Genomic DNA, 17281 nt, shown 5'->3' on the forward strand with positions numbered 1-17281 from the left:
TGGTGTGGACTAATCGCTTGTTTACTCTGCATCTGTTCCATGGAACACTTTATAGAAACATCAGAAGAGATTTGGGGACTCTGAGAGTATTTTTTATGTAATAGGACACAGAGGGCAACTGCAGGAGAGCAAAGCAAAGAGCAGTGAAACTCAGTTGGCAAGACTCTGTTGCTAGGTGCACAAACCTGCTCTATATGCAGTGTGATCATTCTGCAGCCCGTTACCTGAATAAGTCTTTTCTGTTGCCATGGTTTCATTGCAGAGCCTGTGCCCTCTCAGAAAGGAAACAATTATGCTCAATTTTATATTCACTTCTTTAATCATTTTCATCAGCTTGAACAACAGAGACTCGGATATGTGCGGCTATATCATTCGCAGCCTGCTGCCAAAGCCTGTCTTTGCACATTTCATGGATTTTGGGCTTTAATTAATATGTTAATTGCAGCTCCCTTTTCTTTATAATGTTACATTTCATAAGGAAGAAGAGTTGTAAAAAGGACACACTGTATATATGAAAAATAGTTCTATCAACTTGATAGATCTTTGTGAAAATGTGAAGCATTTCAGGAAATTTATTCTAAAAAGTTCCTTTAAGGCTGAGGCCCCACGTTGCAGCTTTTTTTGTTGCAGATTTTGCTGCGGTTTTTTGGGGGGCAAAGTCAGGAGTGGATATAACAGAAGGGAAACGTCTAAGAGCTGCCTTTATTTTTCCATTCCCTTTCAAAATAGTCCTTGCTTAAGCTCAAAAAACGCAGCAAAATCTGCAACAAAAAAGGGGCGTATGCGCGATATGGGACCTCAACTGAAGGTGTGTTCAAACTATTTTGGAGTTCTGCCTCAAAAATAGCTTCTGGTCGGGATGCCACATTGTGAATATGCAGCGTTTTGGCCGTGGTGGAAACACTGCAGTAAAAAATGCTGCGTATCACAGTACCTGCATAGTGAATGGGATTCTGACTAATCCCATCCACACTTTGCAGAAAAAAATCTGCAGCGGAAATGCTCTGATTTCAAAAACCGTTGCATTTTTTTAAGTTGCAGCATGTGGATTATACCTATGGAAAAACTGCCATTTTCTGTATAGGTATAATTGAAGTAGAAAGTCCGCAGAGGAAAAATCTGCAGACCTTGGGTGCATTCACACTACGGATACGGTGACTGATTCTGAACATTAAAACACATTCAGAATCACCGAGTATAAAGCAGATCCCATTCATTTCAATGGTAGCCGGCATACGAGTGCTCCCCATTGAAATGAATGAGCTGCTTTTTACTCTACGAGCGCTCCCATTGAAGTGAATGGAAAGTGCTTGCGTGTACAGCTCGCCGTGTGAAGGGGCCTGGCGCTCGGCTCAGTCTGAGCCGAACACGCGAGCGCTTCCCATTCACTTCAATGGGAGCGCTCGTAGAGTAAAAAGCAGCTCATTCATTTCAATGGGGAGCACTCGTATGCCGGCTACCATTGAAATGAATGGGATCTGCTTTATACTTGGTGATTCTGAATGTGTTTTAACGTTCAGAATCAGTCACTGTATCCGTAGTGTGAATGCACCGTTTCTGTGAAAATGCTGCATTTCCTGCTGTGGTCTTTTCCGCAACGTTTTTTTGGCTGCAGCTTGCTAGATGGCGCCTTAAACTCAAAGTAGAATAGAAAACACCTTGAATTCATTGGGAGTTAGCTAGATTCTTTTTTCAGCTACCTGGAAAAAGTAGTATCATGCTCTATCTTGAGGGAAAAAAAGGTCAAAATCCCACTGATCTTTACTAATCTTGATTGGAGATATGCTAGACAGGTAATAAACATACATGCTACACAGCATATCAGAATATTGATATATACACTGCTACATAGGGGTTGCTAACCTGATTTGGCCAGGTATTCTACATATGGTCACCTCCTTAAAGTAGCTTAGTGAGGCTGAGGCCCCACATTGCGGAATTGCTGCTATTTTGTTGCAGATTTAGCTGTGTTTTTGGAGCCAAAGCCAGGAGTGGATTGAGCAGAAGGTAGTATAAGTACTTCCTATATATTTCTCAGGGATGGTTGTATACTAATGCCGGCAGGGGGCTGCCCACAGTTCACGGGACCTAGTAGCAGGGCCAACCTTTATGGTCCCGCGAACTACGGTTTTTACCGTACATCGCCTGTTTGTACAACGCTGCATCTAACCCCCTCCTAATGAACTTTAGGACAGGGAAACGCATTGAGGTTATTTATTAAACATCCTATGATTTAAGGAGGAAATGCTATTGGGGATGATCCATTCGGTATTTGAGCAGTTACGGGACTGACAGGGCTCAATTCATTAGACTGAATGACAGGGACATCCAATTTGTAATTATATCCTCCACTCAGGTACCATATGTAGCAACAATGTGCATTGGTTAGTCATTAATGCTGTGGTAGCCTTTGGTACCAACAGGGTTAACAGGTGTACTGGCAGCGCCGCACCTCCCATGAGGCGACCTGAAGCGACCACTTCAGGCGGCGCTATGTCAGGACCCCAGGGAGGGCGGCATTTTGATTACCTAAGCCAGTCCAGGACAAGCTGTCCTGGACTGGCTTTGCACCGAGCGGTGGTTTGGGGAGGCCACTGGAGCAACGACGAAAGGGGTAGGTTCACCCCTGGTACCAGGGACTGGACCTCAAATATCTAGAAACAGGGTCCAGACCTGTTTGTTTTTAGCGACTATCAAAAAACCTGAGATGGCCTATCATTCACTGACAAAAGGAATATAAATAGAAAGATGCAAATAGACATACATGGGTTTTATAATGGAAAGCAGTTTCAAAAACGGATGTGTATCACCATTATTCCCTGCCATGGACTTGCACAGACGGTCATAGCCAGTTTTCAAAGACTAGCCTATGAAAAACTTCATAGTCCTGTGAATAAGTTCCCCTTTAAAATAGTTAGTTTTATATTCCCTTTTTAGTTTTAAAATGAACAGTGAAAAACATGACAAAACATAAAGACATCCTCACAAGGTACTAATAACCTGATTCTAATGTTAGGAGAAATAGAAGATTTCCTTTACACCTAGTGACAGACAGCAAGAGGGTTCACTGTGAATTACTACTCTTGTTACCAAGCAATTGCCACACATTTGTTTTTATAGGTCAAAAATATAAAAATATTTTTTATCTCTAAAATCAGACAGGGAAAAATGCATTGAAAAAACAGCCAATTTGCTGTAAGTCAATATGCACACTGTCAGAAGGTACGGCCAGTGTTTTATAAATTATTGCAATGTCAAGTGGTAAGCTTTATCTTTACATACTGGATGAACAAAGATCAAATATTGTTATGTTAACATATGTTATGAAATAGAAAATACGCCAAAGTGTAATTTGATCATTATAGATTTACTGCAGAATTAACTTATGTTGGAATAGGTTCCAGAACTTTTGGCTCTAAACCAAAGTGATGAAAGCCCAGAGGTAAGTACATTTGCTTAATACACATCTTGTTAATGCTTTTATTGGTTTCTACTGACCTTTGGACAACTGGATTACTGTATTATTTTTATACCCTGTATTATTTGCTTACACACAAGGAAAGTCTCAGTATATGAATTACACCTACTGAAATGCAGGCATTTTCCGTATTGGTATAATCAGGGTAAAACTGAAGACTTTCTTTGAAAAACGTTGCAGAAAATAATGCAATGCGTTTCCACTTTTCTTTTTCAGCAGCGGTTTTTTATGTGTCGTACTAAGTGGGGCATTAGCTTTAAAGGGGCTCTATCAGCAAAATTATGCTGTATGAGCCCCACATATGCGTGAATAGCCTTTAAAAAGGCTACTCAGGCACCGCAAATGTTATTTTACCCCCCCCCCCCGTTTTAAGATAAAAACATATTTGTAAATCATACCTTATCGTGCACAGTGGGCGGTCCTCCACGGTCTAACGTCATCTTGCTGTCACGCCTTCCTCTTCTTTCTTCTTCCAGCGATGCCCTCCTGTCCTCGCTCTTCCCCGCCTTCATCTTTTTTTCTTCCGGAATGAAGAAGTTCAGTATGAAAAAGTTCCAGAATGAAGAAGTTCAGTACGCTTGCTTATTTCTAAGGGGTACTTAGAACCACAACAGAAATGGTGCCGACGCGTGCGCAGTAGCGCTCCGGAGGGAACGGTACTGCGCACGCGCGGGATTTGAACACAACCCCACATGTACATGATACAGAATATTAAATGGTACCTTTACGGAGTACAATTTGTTCTTCAAAAATTAAGGCCCCACATGTCTCTGAATATGGGAAAATAAAAAAGCTATGGATAGGATGTGTAGAGAATGTCATGGGTGGCACAGGCAGTAGATTCTTGACAAAGTTCATCTTCCCACTTCCACTTGAATAAGACTTCAAATTAGTTTTTCTCCATCTCTAGAAAAATGACATACATAATAAATATATCACAGTATGAAGGATTGATTAATAAATATATGTTATTTATCACTGTGTTCTGTAATGCATTGGTAACAGTCGAATATGCCAGAGGAAAGTGGTAGACAACCGTTTACATGACCAAATGTAGTATGGAGAAAAAATAGCATTCCTTTTATAAAGTCTGAATGGCCACTGATTGTAACGTGAACTTCATGTTACGGATGAATGCCAGCTGAAAAAGCCAACACAACACATCACAATTCGAACAGGAAGAATGACAATGAGAAAGAAACTTACACTCATCATTTACAATAAAAGAAAGAATCTTGCAAAACTTTCAAAAGAGAATGAGAAATAAACAATGTTACAGGCTGACCCGTGACCACATGATATAGTGATCCTAAAAATAAAATTCATTATCCTGGCACCCCTTGGGTGACTATGTTAAGCAGCGAATGATGGCAATTAGCAATTATCTAGTGATTATGGGTGATGAAATGCTATGGTATGCAGAGATGCACTGGTAGTCTTATTAAAGCAAACTCATATTTAAGACCATTAGGATTTGCTCTATACAATCTTATTGTAGTTGTAACAATAAAAGGGAATATTTTAACTGAATAATTAGCAAATCCCAGCAAACAATATTTAGGCTAAGGCCCCATGTAGGAAACGTAGCTAAGAAGATAGTTGTAGGCATATCACAACTTAAAGGGGTTGTCTGGGATATTTTGAAATCCCTACACTAATCTAAACACCTTCTCCCCTCCTACTTTCTAAATAATATTAGTAATAAAAAAAAAAATGTATATTTATCCATTTTCTGATTATCTGGTGATGATCCGTTTCCCCATTTCCAGATCCTCACTTCTACTTTCCCCCCCATCCACTCCATTATATTTACCATCTATGGCCTCATCCAGCGAGACGGCTCCTCCCTCTGTAGTGATGTGGCAGGGTATGCGCTCTTCACTGTGCATGCCACTGCTGGTAATTTACCACTACTGTGCATCGCTGAAGAAGGACTGAGTCAGTACAGGAGGATGTGTGAAGGGTAACTATATACTGTGGGTCGGGGGTTGGGCTGAGTAGATAGGGAAGGACAGGATAGCTAGAGAGAGAGGGAGGGGGTGTATGGGAGGGGAGTGAGGAAGGAGGGGGGAGCAAGATAAGGGGGGAGTGAGGAAGGTACATAACAGGAAACAGAACCATGTAAACTATAGCAGGAGATACCAGCAGCTCACAGAATCACCCAGAAATCCAAAACACGCTAAAAAGAATATGGGTGCATTTATTAACTCATTAGTAGCCCTAACAGACACATTTTAAAAAGAAGATGGCAGATACCACTACAGAGTTGAAAAAGGCCCTAAGACCCCATAGTATAATAACAGTTTTGGTATGGACCAGCTCAGTGCCATCTGGAATGCTGTAAAGGTATGGAGCCAAGCTTCACTTTTCTGGGTAAGTGGCCTAGGGACAGGTAGCTTGCCTGCCAGCATGCCATATTCCAGTAACCCACCAGGAATTTTTCCAGTGGCATACATGGACAATCTGTCCCTAGAAAAAGGGAGGGGGCAGACTGATCCTTATTGTATATGCCCACAACTTCAGAGACAAACATAAACTGTGTTCCAGCCTTAGGCTGGGGCCCCACGGGACGTAAACGCCGCGATTTGCCCGCAGCGGAGACGCTGCGGGTAAAATCGTGGCGTTGTACACTGCAGGCAAAGAGGATAGGATCCATGTGAATCCCAACCCCACTTTGCGGAAAAGATCGTGGTGCGGACACACTGCCATTTGCAATGCCGTTGCGGCTTTGCAAATCGCAGCATGTCAATTATATCTACGGAAACGCCGGCGGCTTTCCCGTAGATATAATGAGAAAGTCCGCAGAGGAAAGCTCTGTGAACTTTCTCTTAAAAGCGCTGTGGAAAGAACCGCAATGCGTTCACGCAGCGGTTATTCCCTCAACGCTTTAGTGCTGTGGATACGGCCCATGGGGCCTTAGCCTTAATGTGTTTATTAGCAGCGGAAAAACTGATAGGACATTATTTATGAGGGCTTCTGTAGTCATAGAACAGACTGCCGTTCTTTGGCAATATCCTGCAAGTAAGTTCCCATTGAAAATTCAGGTACCCTTTCCGCATCTGCATGATTTTACTTTCCTTTAGGGATTTTGCCTTTCCTTCAGGGAAGGCAAGGATGGTTTACTTCTGTCCCTGTCTGTGTATACTGCTATGAAATGCCATGATTCAGGTCCCCTCTGACTTGGCAGTCACATCATCCACTGGGGACCAGAAACTGTAAGAACTCCTGGGTCCTAGAGACCCTAGATTAGCTCTGCATTCCTTCTGTAACTGGAGCTAAATACTGTATAATTAGTTACATAGGAAATCAACCCCCCAAATGTGAATACAAAGGTCCTAGCCCTGTCCCCAGCAACATAACACTAAATAACTAGTGTCACACTGGGATGTCTAGGGCCTACCAGTGGAATTGTTTCTAGGGTCCCACCACCCACAGCCAGGACCCCTGCAGATCAGCTGTACTGAGACAGCACATCTACAGATAATAACATATCGGGAGCCATACTGCTCACCTGTCATACAATATGCACCACTGCACTACTTAAACTCACCACTACACCCTGTATGGCAATTGAACAACGCGGCTCCTGGAAATGTTGCCATTGCTTGTAGCCGCACATGCAGGACTTTATGTCCGTCCTAAAAAAATGGCTTCCCCGCGGAGAGACTGTATACGGACACTGGCGGTTTGCTTTAAAATCTCATTCAAATGAATGAGTTTTAAAACTGACCGCCGGGAAGCCATACCCTATCCAGTTTCTCTGGGGAATAAGACGGAGAACCGGCGGGCGGACACTGGCGCCGACTTACTCTATTTTGGTAAAGACAGGTTGAGTAGAGTATGGAGGCCAGACAGTAATGGGTTCAGAAGACAATTAGCAGAGATATAGTGGATTAGGCAAGAGTAGACAAAGTGTCGTGGAAGTTTAGAGTATGGGAACGGAACACTCCTGCCGTCTTCTGTTCTTGTTCTCCTATCTGGCATTGCAGGAATTAGAGGAAGAAGAGGAAACTGATCATAAATAATCAGTCTGGTGGTTGTTTATTAACTACTCCCAGTGTTATAGATTTTTTTTTTTTTTACCATGGCAGACTGCTGGGCCAGGTGGATTTTTTATTTATGTAACTTTGGGGAATGTCTGATGTTTTAAATTTATAATTTATAATCAAATTTTTGTGAGAGACAAATTGGCTAAAATATAAATGGCAGTTCAGCTCATTTTATTTTTTTTCTTGCTATTACAGTGTTCATAAAATGGGAAAATTATTTTTATATCTTTCTATTTAGGGTATTTCGAACCCAGAATAAGGCTGGGGCCCCACTTTTCCAATTGCAACGTTTTACAGGACTTGCAAAGTGGATGGGATTCATGCGAATCCCATCCTCACTTTGCGGAAAAAATTGCAGCGCGGATACGCTGCGATTTCCAAAACCGTAGTGTTTTTGAAAATTGCAGCATGTCAATTATATCTACGGAAATGCCGGCAGCTTCCCCGTAGATATAAATGTAACAGAAAGTCAGCGGAGGAAAACTCTGTGAACTCTCTGTTCAAAGCTCTGACGGAAGAACCGTGATGCGTCAACGCTGCAGTTGTTCCCGCAGCACTTTAGCACGGCATTTCTGTCCCGTGGGGCCTTAGCTTAAAGGCTGTTTATTTATTTTTATTTGAAATCGAGAAAAAAGGGGTGATTCAAACTTTTTTTTTCAGAATTTTTAAAATAACTTTTAACCTTTTTTTATATGTGCTTTATTACCCCCAGAATAACAGATTATGTGAGAAGTAGAGGAACAGCAGAAAGCAATAAGGCATTTTAAAGTAGAGTAAAAGATCATTGGGTAGTACTCTGAAGAATCTGAGATCACAAAATAGTTCTCAATAAGGTCCTGTTCACACGGGCACAGAAGGGGCGGATTATGGCGCGGAATCCACATCATGATCCGCCCCCTCACAATGGTGGTCTATGGAGACCGATAGCTTTATCTTTCCCGCTAGCGGCAACAAGAAGCGACATGACCTTTCTTGAGGCGGATTCCGCCTCAGGAAGGCAATAGAAGTGAATGGGAGACGGAAACCGCGTCGCGGTTTTTTACAGCCCATTCACTTTTCGGGAGGGAAAAACTGCTCCAGAAAATGCTCCAAAAAGCGTCTCAAGGTCCAAAAACCGCTGTCATGTGACTTGTTGAAGAGAGTGAAAAGCATTAGAAAAAACACAGAGGGTAGACAAATATTACTATTGTTGGGGATGTTTTTCAGACAATATAATGAGTGATATAAAATCACAAAAGTACACCAAATACATAACAGTTGTAAATTTGGCAATTCTCAGTGTCCTCCTCTACTGTTCCTGAAGTAATCACATCCAAATAGAAAGGGATCATATGCCAGGTGGCGCCATGTGGGATGTAATTAGCATAATAACAATAATCCCATTGGAATTGTTTCATCACCCGGCAATTCTGTGTACAACAACTGCAATGTACTGTTTACAAATATTATGAAACCTTATTTCAGGGAAAGAATACAAGAATAGAAATATAGATCTTATCTTGAATTACACACAACCAAAGGAGATAAACATTTTGCAAAGGAGGCATCAATAAATCCAACTGTGATTTCCTGTTTCTATAAATAAGGTATAGGAGTTTATCACCTGACCACCACCTTAATGCACTGCATCATACATTACTGCTTTGGCAGGATGCATTTTTTGCCCAGTGGCGTAACCATATAGTTCAGAGATACCACAGACACAAGGGCTCTGTCATTACCATCTGCAGTGGGTCAGGAAATCACCTTCCTGGCCAATTAAGGATTGAATTATCGAAAAAAAATTAAAACAAGCTGAAAATCGCATAAAATTACTAACCTGTCCATTTCTTCTCCAATGGTTCTTCAACATATGACAATGATCTATTACTGGTATTTAGCTTGGTGATGGGAGTCACGATGCCAGTAATAGGGTATCTGTGATCCTATTGGCCTCTTGATATAATATTTTGACTTAGACATTTCTGCTGCAACCTTTACCTTAAATTATATCTTAATAATGTATGGCTCATCTACAGGCCATGCCATACATTTCTAAAAGAAGATGGTCTGATCTCTGAGAGTGGGAATTGGTGTCTATTTCCAGGGACAGCAAGAATCCTGAAAATAGTTATGTTTAAGGAGAAATAACTTAAAGGGATGTTTCAAGAGATTTTTAATTATTTAAATTTGCTGCTATTGGGGCAATAAACACAACAAACAGTACCTGCCACTTCCTGAGCCTTCACTTCAGGTGACAGGAGCTCCATTCTTCTGTATACAGGTCCTCTGGGTGACGTCACCAGTGATGTCTCATTTGTACAAGGGGACTGCTGTAGTCAATCAGAGGCCTCAGCATGTGAGTGCTGTGATGTGGCGATTGTGAAGAGGTGACCACTAAGACCTGTGATTGGCTGCAGTGGTCATCAGGTATAAATAGCTAGGGAAACCTGTATATATATAAACACATAAAAAGTTTCATTACCTTGTGTCATTTCCTGACGCAAACTTCTAATTGTAAATATTCTAACCCTACACACACTAGCCAGTAAAGTCAGTGAGTCTTCTCTAGCAGCTGTCCTTGTAAATGCCATAGTAAGAAGCTGCTAGTTAATAAGTATTTGCTGGCCAGTAAAACAATAGTTCATCCCTGTACCTCGTCCAGTGTGCTCCAATTTTACTGGTTCTGATCCATCCAGCTGTGGCTTCACTTTCTGTTACCAAGTGAGCCAAAGGGAATGTGCCAAGCGTGACGTGTTTTGAGGCCAGCCTTGTCTCTCATAGCAGCTGCTGAGCCTATTCCCCATTTCTTTTTCCTATTCATTTAAGCATTGACTTCTTGGTTCTCCAAATTACATTGCCATTAGTGTATGTGAGATACAGGGGGAAAAACACATTATTAGTGATACTGTGTACTGGGTACTGTGTTCAGTGGGTCTTAAAGAGATTTGAGTTCTGAGGAATGTTGTACTAGCTTGGCTGAGTATTTTATGATAATGGATAATAATAATAATAATAATTAATAATAATAATAATATACTATGGTGTACTTATAAAGCAGTTATAAGAGGTAACACAGTTTTCTGCCACTGATGAACAACCCCCTTTAAGTTGCTTCTTCTAGAGGGCTATGGATAATATATTCAGATATAAAGCTAAATTCTACCTGACAGATACAGCAGGTAGGTAAGGGTAATAATCACCTGAAACTTGGCAAAAGACTATATGTTTGAAAACCCAAGCATTATAATCAGTCTATTTGCCTCAAGGAATTGTTAAAGGGGTTTTTCAGGTTGAAAATATTGATGACCTTTCCTAAGGATACGTCACCAATTTTAGATTAGTGGAGGTCTCACACCAGGTAGCCTCATTTTTCATCTGTTCTCAACATTGGATACAGAATAAAGCAGGATGCAGACAGCTCTGTTCTCCTTGTAGTGGCCAGACCAGATACTGCAGATCAGCTCTCATTTATGGGACCTAAGCTGCAATGTAACATATTACAGAGACAAAAAACAGACATGGATCTCAGATCCCAATTTTATACATTGATCTTATGCTTCCCAGCAAAATCTACAAAAATGAATGCTGGGATTTTAGTATACATATTAATCAAGGTGTTTAAGCCCACTAGCCACTTCTCAACAACCTCTCTATAGTGGGTTTCTACTCTACTAGGTGCAACGCCACACAGCGACTAACACCACCGCAATACAGTGCCCACAGGGGAAGTGACCCAGCAACACCCTTTTCATCAGGCTAAGCCCCCAGGTGGGCCAAACCACCCACAGGCACAGAACCAGAGGAGCAGCATATACCATTCAGCACTGCACCATATGAACAGATCTCAAAAAGTTCTCCATGCCATAAGCTGCAGTGACTCAGTTTTGCCACTACACAGAGAACAGACCTGCTTACATTATCATTCTCTTTGTATCAGTTTCTGAGAGCAACTAATCAATGGGGAGGCCAGGTATCAGACCCCAACCATTCTGATATTAGTGTCCTATCTTTAGGATGTATTTAGTGCATATTATAAAAATTTATATAACTTAAAGGAAACTGACACAAAACCATTTATGGCTCAGGCCCCACGTTGCGGAAACGCAGCTTTTTTTGTTGCAGATTTTGCTGTGGTTTTTTTGAGCCAAAGCCAAGAATGACTACAAACGTAATGGGAAGTATATAGGAAGTTGTTATTCTACTGCCTCAGCTTAATCCACTCCCCTAAAGAGATATACACTCACCGGCCACTTTATTAGGTACACCTGTCCAACTGCTCGTTAACACTTAATTTCTCATCAGCCAATCACATGGCGGCAACTCAGTGCATTTAGGCATGTAGACATGGTCAAGACAATCTCCTGCAGTTCAAACCGAGCATCAGTATGGGGAAGAAAGGTGATTTGAGTGCCTTTGAACATGGCATGGTTGTTGGTGCCAGAAGGGCTGGTCTGAGTATTTCAGAAACTGCTGATCTACTGGGATTTTCACGCACAACCATCTCTAGGGTTTACAGAGAATGGTCCGAAAAAGAAAAAACATCCAGTGAGTGGCAGTTCTGTGGGCGGAAATGCGTTGTTGATGCCAGAGGTCAGAGGAGAATGGCCAGACTGGTTCGAGCTGATAGAAAGGCAACAGTGACTCAAATAGCCACCCGTTACAACCAAGGTAGCCAGAAGAGCATCTCTGAACGCACAGTACGTCGAACTTTGAGGCAGATGGGCTACAGCAGCAGAAGACCACACCGGGTGCCACTCCTTTCAGCTAAGAACAGGAAACTGAGGCTACAATTTGCACAAGCTCATCGAAATTGGACAATTGAAGATTGGAAAAACGTTGCCTGGTCTGATGAGTCTCGATTTCTGCTGTGACATTCGGATGTTAGGGTCAGAATTTGGCGTCAACAACATGAAAGCATGGATCCATCCTGCCTTGTATCAACGGTTCAGGCTGGTGGTGGTGGTGTGGGGAATATTTTCTTGGCACTCTTTGGGCCCCTTGGTACCAATTGAGCATCGTTGCAACGCCAAAGCCTACCTGAGTATTGTTGCTGACCATGTCCATCCCTTTATGACCACAATGTACCCAACATCTGTTGGCTACTTTCAGCAGGTTAATGCGCCATGTCATAAAGCTGGAATCATCTCAGACTGGTTTCTTGAACATGACAATGAGTTCACTGTACTCCAATGGCCTCCACAGTCACCAGATCTCAATCCAATAGAGCATCTTTGGGATGTGGTGGAACGGGAGATTCGCATCATGGATGTGCAGCCGACAAATCTGCGGCAACTGTGTGATGCCATCATGTCAATATGGACCAAAATCTCTGAGGAATGCTTCCAGCACCTTGTTGAATCTATGCCACGAAGAATTGAGGCAGTTCTGAAGGCAAAAGAGGGTCCAACCCGTTACTAGCATGGTGTACCTAATAAAGTGGCCGGTGAGTGTAGATGCTTTTTCTCAGAACTAGTGGATCAGTAGATTAAATTAAAGGGACTCTATCACTGGGAAAAGTCAATTTTAGTTAAGCACATCCTTGCATAGCCTTTAGAAAGGCCATTTCACATGTACCTTTTGTCTGGAATTTGCCTCAGTAGTTTTTGAATAAGTCCGTTTTTATTCATATGCTAATTAACCTTCTCTGTGCACTTCGGAAGTGTCTGTATGCACTCTCTGCTATTCTCTATGTGTATGAGAGCAGAGAGGCTGCTGCTGATGACTCATCTCCCTGATCTCATACACATAGAGAATAGCAGAGAGGGTGCACACAGACACTTCCGGAGTGCACGGAGAAGGCTAATTGGCATATGTATAAAAACAGACTTACTCAAAAACTACTGAGGCAATTTACATACAAAAGGTACACGTGAAATGGCCTTTCTAAAGGCTATGCATGTATGTGTTTAGCTAAAAATGACTTTTTCCAATAATAGAGCCCCTTTAATCTGCTGAAGGAGGTTAATTGTGTAATAGTGAAAGGGAAAGCTCCTAGCCCTGATGGTCTGACTAATGAATATTTGGAGACATCTAGTGATATTTTGGTTCCTTACATGATTCAGATATTCAAGTATTTGTTTAAACCTTTCTCTGCCAGCCATGGATCTATACATCCTCCCAGCGATTTGCTCTGAATCTGTAAGGGCTATCATCTTTCAAATGAATCCAAGATCTTCTTCATAGTTCTAATGTATCCTGAGATATGGGGTTCTAAAATGTCCTCCTCCCTCCTATCTCAGGAAGCATCATAACAGCTGCTGTAGGAGGAGGAGAGACAAGGAGCAGCCCTGCAGACTGCACAGAGATGATAAATGATCATCATCATATGTGACCCAGTGGTGTAACTAGGAATGGTGGGGCCCCAAGGTGAACATTTGACTTGCCCCCCTCCCCCCGACCCCTACACAAACCACATTCTGGCGCATACTATTATGCCCTATAGTGGCCCCTACACAGACACGTTTATGCACAATAGTGGCCCCTGTATACAGTATTATGGCCCATAATGGCCCCTGCAAACACTGTTATGGCCCATAGTTGCCCCTGCACACATTGTTATGGCCCATAGTGGCCCCTGCACATACAAGTATGCCCCATAGTGGCACCTACACACACTATTATGCTCCATAGTGGTCCCTGCACACAGTATTATGCCCATAGTGGCCCCTGCACAGTATTATGCCTCATATTGGCCCCTGCACACATAATTATGCCCCATAGTGGCCCCTGCACAGTATTATGAACACCCATGAACCATTATTATACTCTGGGTTCTTTTCAGGTGTGACGATGCAGTGCTCAGAGCACAGGGGAACACCCCTTGTGCTTCTTGAGCTCGATTTGCATATCAAGAATTACAAATTTATTCAAAAATGGCTGCCAAGAAATAAGGAGAAAAAGTGTGCCTAGAATAGCCTTTCTAAAGGCTATTGGAATATATGCTTATTTAAAAATGCATTTCTACAATGATAGAATCCCTTTAAGAGTAATGCATCTCCCATGGAAATGCAGGAAGCCACAATTATAACAATCCCTTAGGGTGTAAAACCATCATCCTGAAGGGTACCGACCATTATCCCTGTTAAATGGAGATCTTAAAGTATTTGCCAGTAGGTAATTGCAGGCCTGATAGACAGACCAAGGACGCTTTGAGAAAACTTATAGATCTGATTGAAATTGCTAGAAACAGGAGCTATCCCAGTGTATTTCTGTCACTCAATGATGAAAAGGCCTTTGACAGAGTACAATGAGATTATATGCATTCAGTTCCTGCGAAACATGGCTTTCAGTTTGATGTTGAATGTGATGCTGGCTATTTACGTCTTAACAACACGGCTATAGTTTACTATGATAGTTACATATACTTAGTACAATTGAAAAAAGACATATGTCCATCAAGTTCAAGCAGGGGATGGGATGTGGCACGATTCTCTTTAGAGAGCTTATATTTTATTAAATGGCACACAAGACGGCTGTCCTGTTTAACTGTTGATCTTTAACCCCAATAATGCCCATAATAATCGCCCTAACAGATTACGTTAATATAACTGTCATTCCAGCAAAAAATAGGCAATATTTGACAACGTTATACACAGACAACATTATCGTCTCTTTAGTCTTGGTGGACTGTTTGAGTGATTGCACATTGAGTATAGCAGGCTTCTTTTCTGTATGCAGTTTGTATTGGAACTACCGACACAATTTAAAACACTTTTTTCCTGTGCTTTGCACCTCTTTGAGGGGAAGGATTGTAGTACCTAGACGCTTTAACAACTTAGTGACCAATGATGTACTTGTATGTCCTTGGTCACATGGGGATGTATGGAGAGAGCTCAGGAGCTCAGCTCTATCCATATAGGGTAGATGTCGGCTGAGTAATACAGCCAGGATGCACTGCTAACAGCAGCGATCGGTGCCTGTCAAATGGAACCGCGGCGTCTAAACTGCGCAGGTGCCACCATTTTCCACTGATTGCTGCCCTCCTGAACATCATGAGAGGGTGGCGATCAGTTGCCATGACAGCCGGCAGCGTGCAACAGAAATTAGGGCAATTTGCTATGAGCGATCAGACCCCTAGGTTTCAAGGTCCCTAGAGGGTCTGATCATAAAAATAAAAGAAGAAAAAAAAAAGTTTTTAAAAGTATAAAAAAATTTTTTTAAAAAAAGTTCAAATCACCCCCTTTCTGTAGATCAGATATAAAAGTAAATAAACAAAAGTAAACATAAACACATTAGGTATCCCCACGCTCCAAAATGCCCAAACTATTAAAATATTTGGTACTATTCCGTTATCGGGCCAGCAGCAGCGCAGTTCAGCAGCAGCTTTCGGGACAGCAGTTCAGCAGCGGGAATTACAATGACATCCGAGGACTGCTGGCCCGATGCTTGTGCCCAGTAACCAGTACATCGATGACCCCCCTCCCCCATCCTTCTCCTCCTGCCAGTGCTGCCCCCCAGCTCTCCTTACATCTTCCCCGTACCCTCTCCCCGCCACACGACTAGGCCTCACCTCAGCGCTAGTACCGAGACCGAAAGGAAAGACACCGGGGCTCAATCCAGGCCCTGACAAGAAACACGCCGACTATAGGAACGGTGAGCTACAGCGAGCCGGAGGGACAAACTTTCTGCAGCGTCCGGCGGCTATCTAGTAGCATTCATTGCTCAAGATTTACGGTGAGGCCTATTACAGGGAGAGGGTACGGGGCAGATGTAAGAAGAGCTGGGGGGCAGCACTGGAAGGAAGAGGAGGATGAGGGCATCGATCGATGTACTGCCTACTACACACAAGCACGGCCTCTATCATCGGGCCAGCATCGGCTTAGTCATGTGGCGGGGAGAGGGTACGGGGTAGATGTAAGGAGAGCTGGGGGGCAGCACTGGAAGGAGGAGGAGATGGAGGGGGGGTCATTGATGTACTGGCTACTGGGCACAAGCATCGGGCCAGCAGTCCTCGGATGTCATTGTAATTCCCGCTGCTGAACTGAACTGCTGTCCCGAAAGCTGGTGCTGAAATGCGCTGCTGCTGGCCCGATAACGGAATAGTACCAAATATTTATCCCATACAGTGAACGGCGTAGCGGTGAAAAAAATCTAAATAGCCAAATAGGTTTGTTTTTTCAGCACTTTGCTTCCTATAAAAAAATTGAATAAAAAGTGATCAAGCCAAATGGTATCACTAAAAACATCTTGTCCTGCATAAAAAGACGCCGCATCCAGCTACATACTTGTAAATATGAAAAAGTTACAAGTGTCATAATATGGCAACACAATTTTTTCCCTATTTTCAAAGTTTTTCATTTTTTAAAAGGTATCAAAACATTGCAAATATTATATAAATTTGGTATTACTGTGTTCATACTGACCCATAGAAAACACGACATTTTTACCAGACAGTGAACGCTGTAAAAATTAAACTCATATAAGGGTGCATTCACACTGAGTATACGCTGACTGATTCTGAACGTTAAAACACATTCAGAATCAGCGCGTACAAAGCAGATCCCATTCATTTCAATGGGAGCCAGCATACGTGCGCTCCCCATAGAAATGAATGGGCTGTTTTTTCCCTATTGGTTTCAATGTGATACGCGCGTATGCCGGCTCCCATAGAAATGAATGGGATCTGCTTTGTACGCGCTGATTCTGAACGTGCTTTATGTTCCCAGTACATTGCATAGCATATTGAATGGTGCCATTACAAAGTACAATTTCTTTTGCAAACAATAAGCCATCATTTGAGTCTGTGAACTGAAAAATGAAAAAGTTATGGCTC

The sequence above is a fragment of the Leptodactylus fuscus genome, chromosome 3, assembly GCF_031893055.1.
Source record: "Leptodactylus fuscus isolate aLepFus1 chromosome 3, aLepFus1.hap2, whole genome shotgun sequence".
Classification (NCBI taxonomy): Eukaryota; Metazoa; Chordata; class Amphibia; order Anura; family Leptodactylidae; genus Leptodactylus; species Leptodactylus fuscus.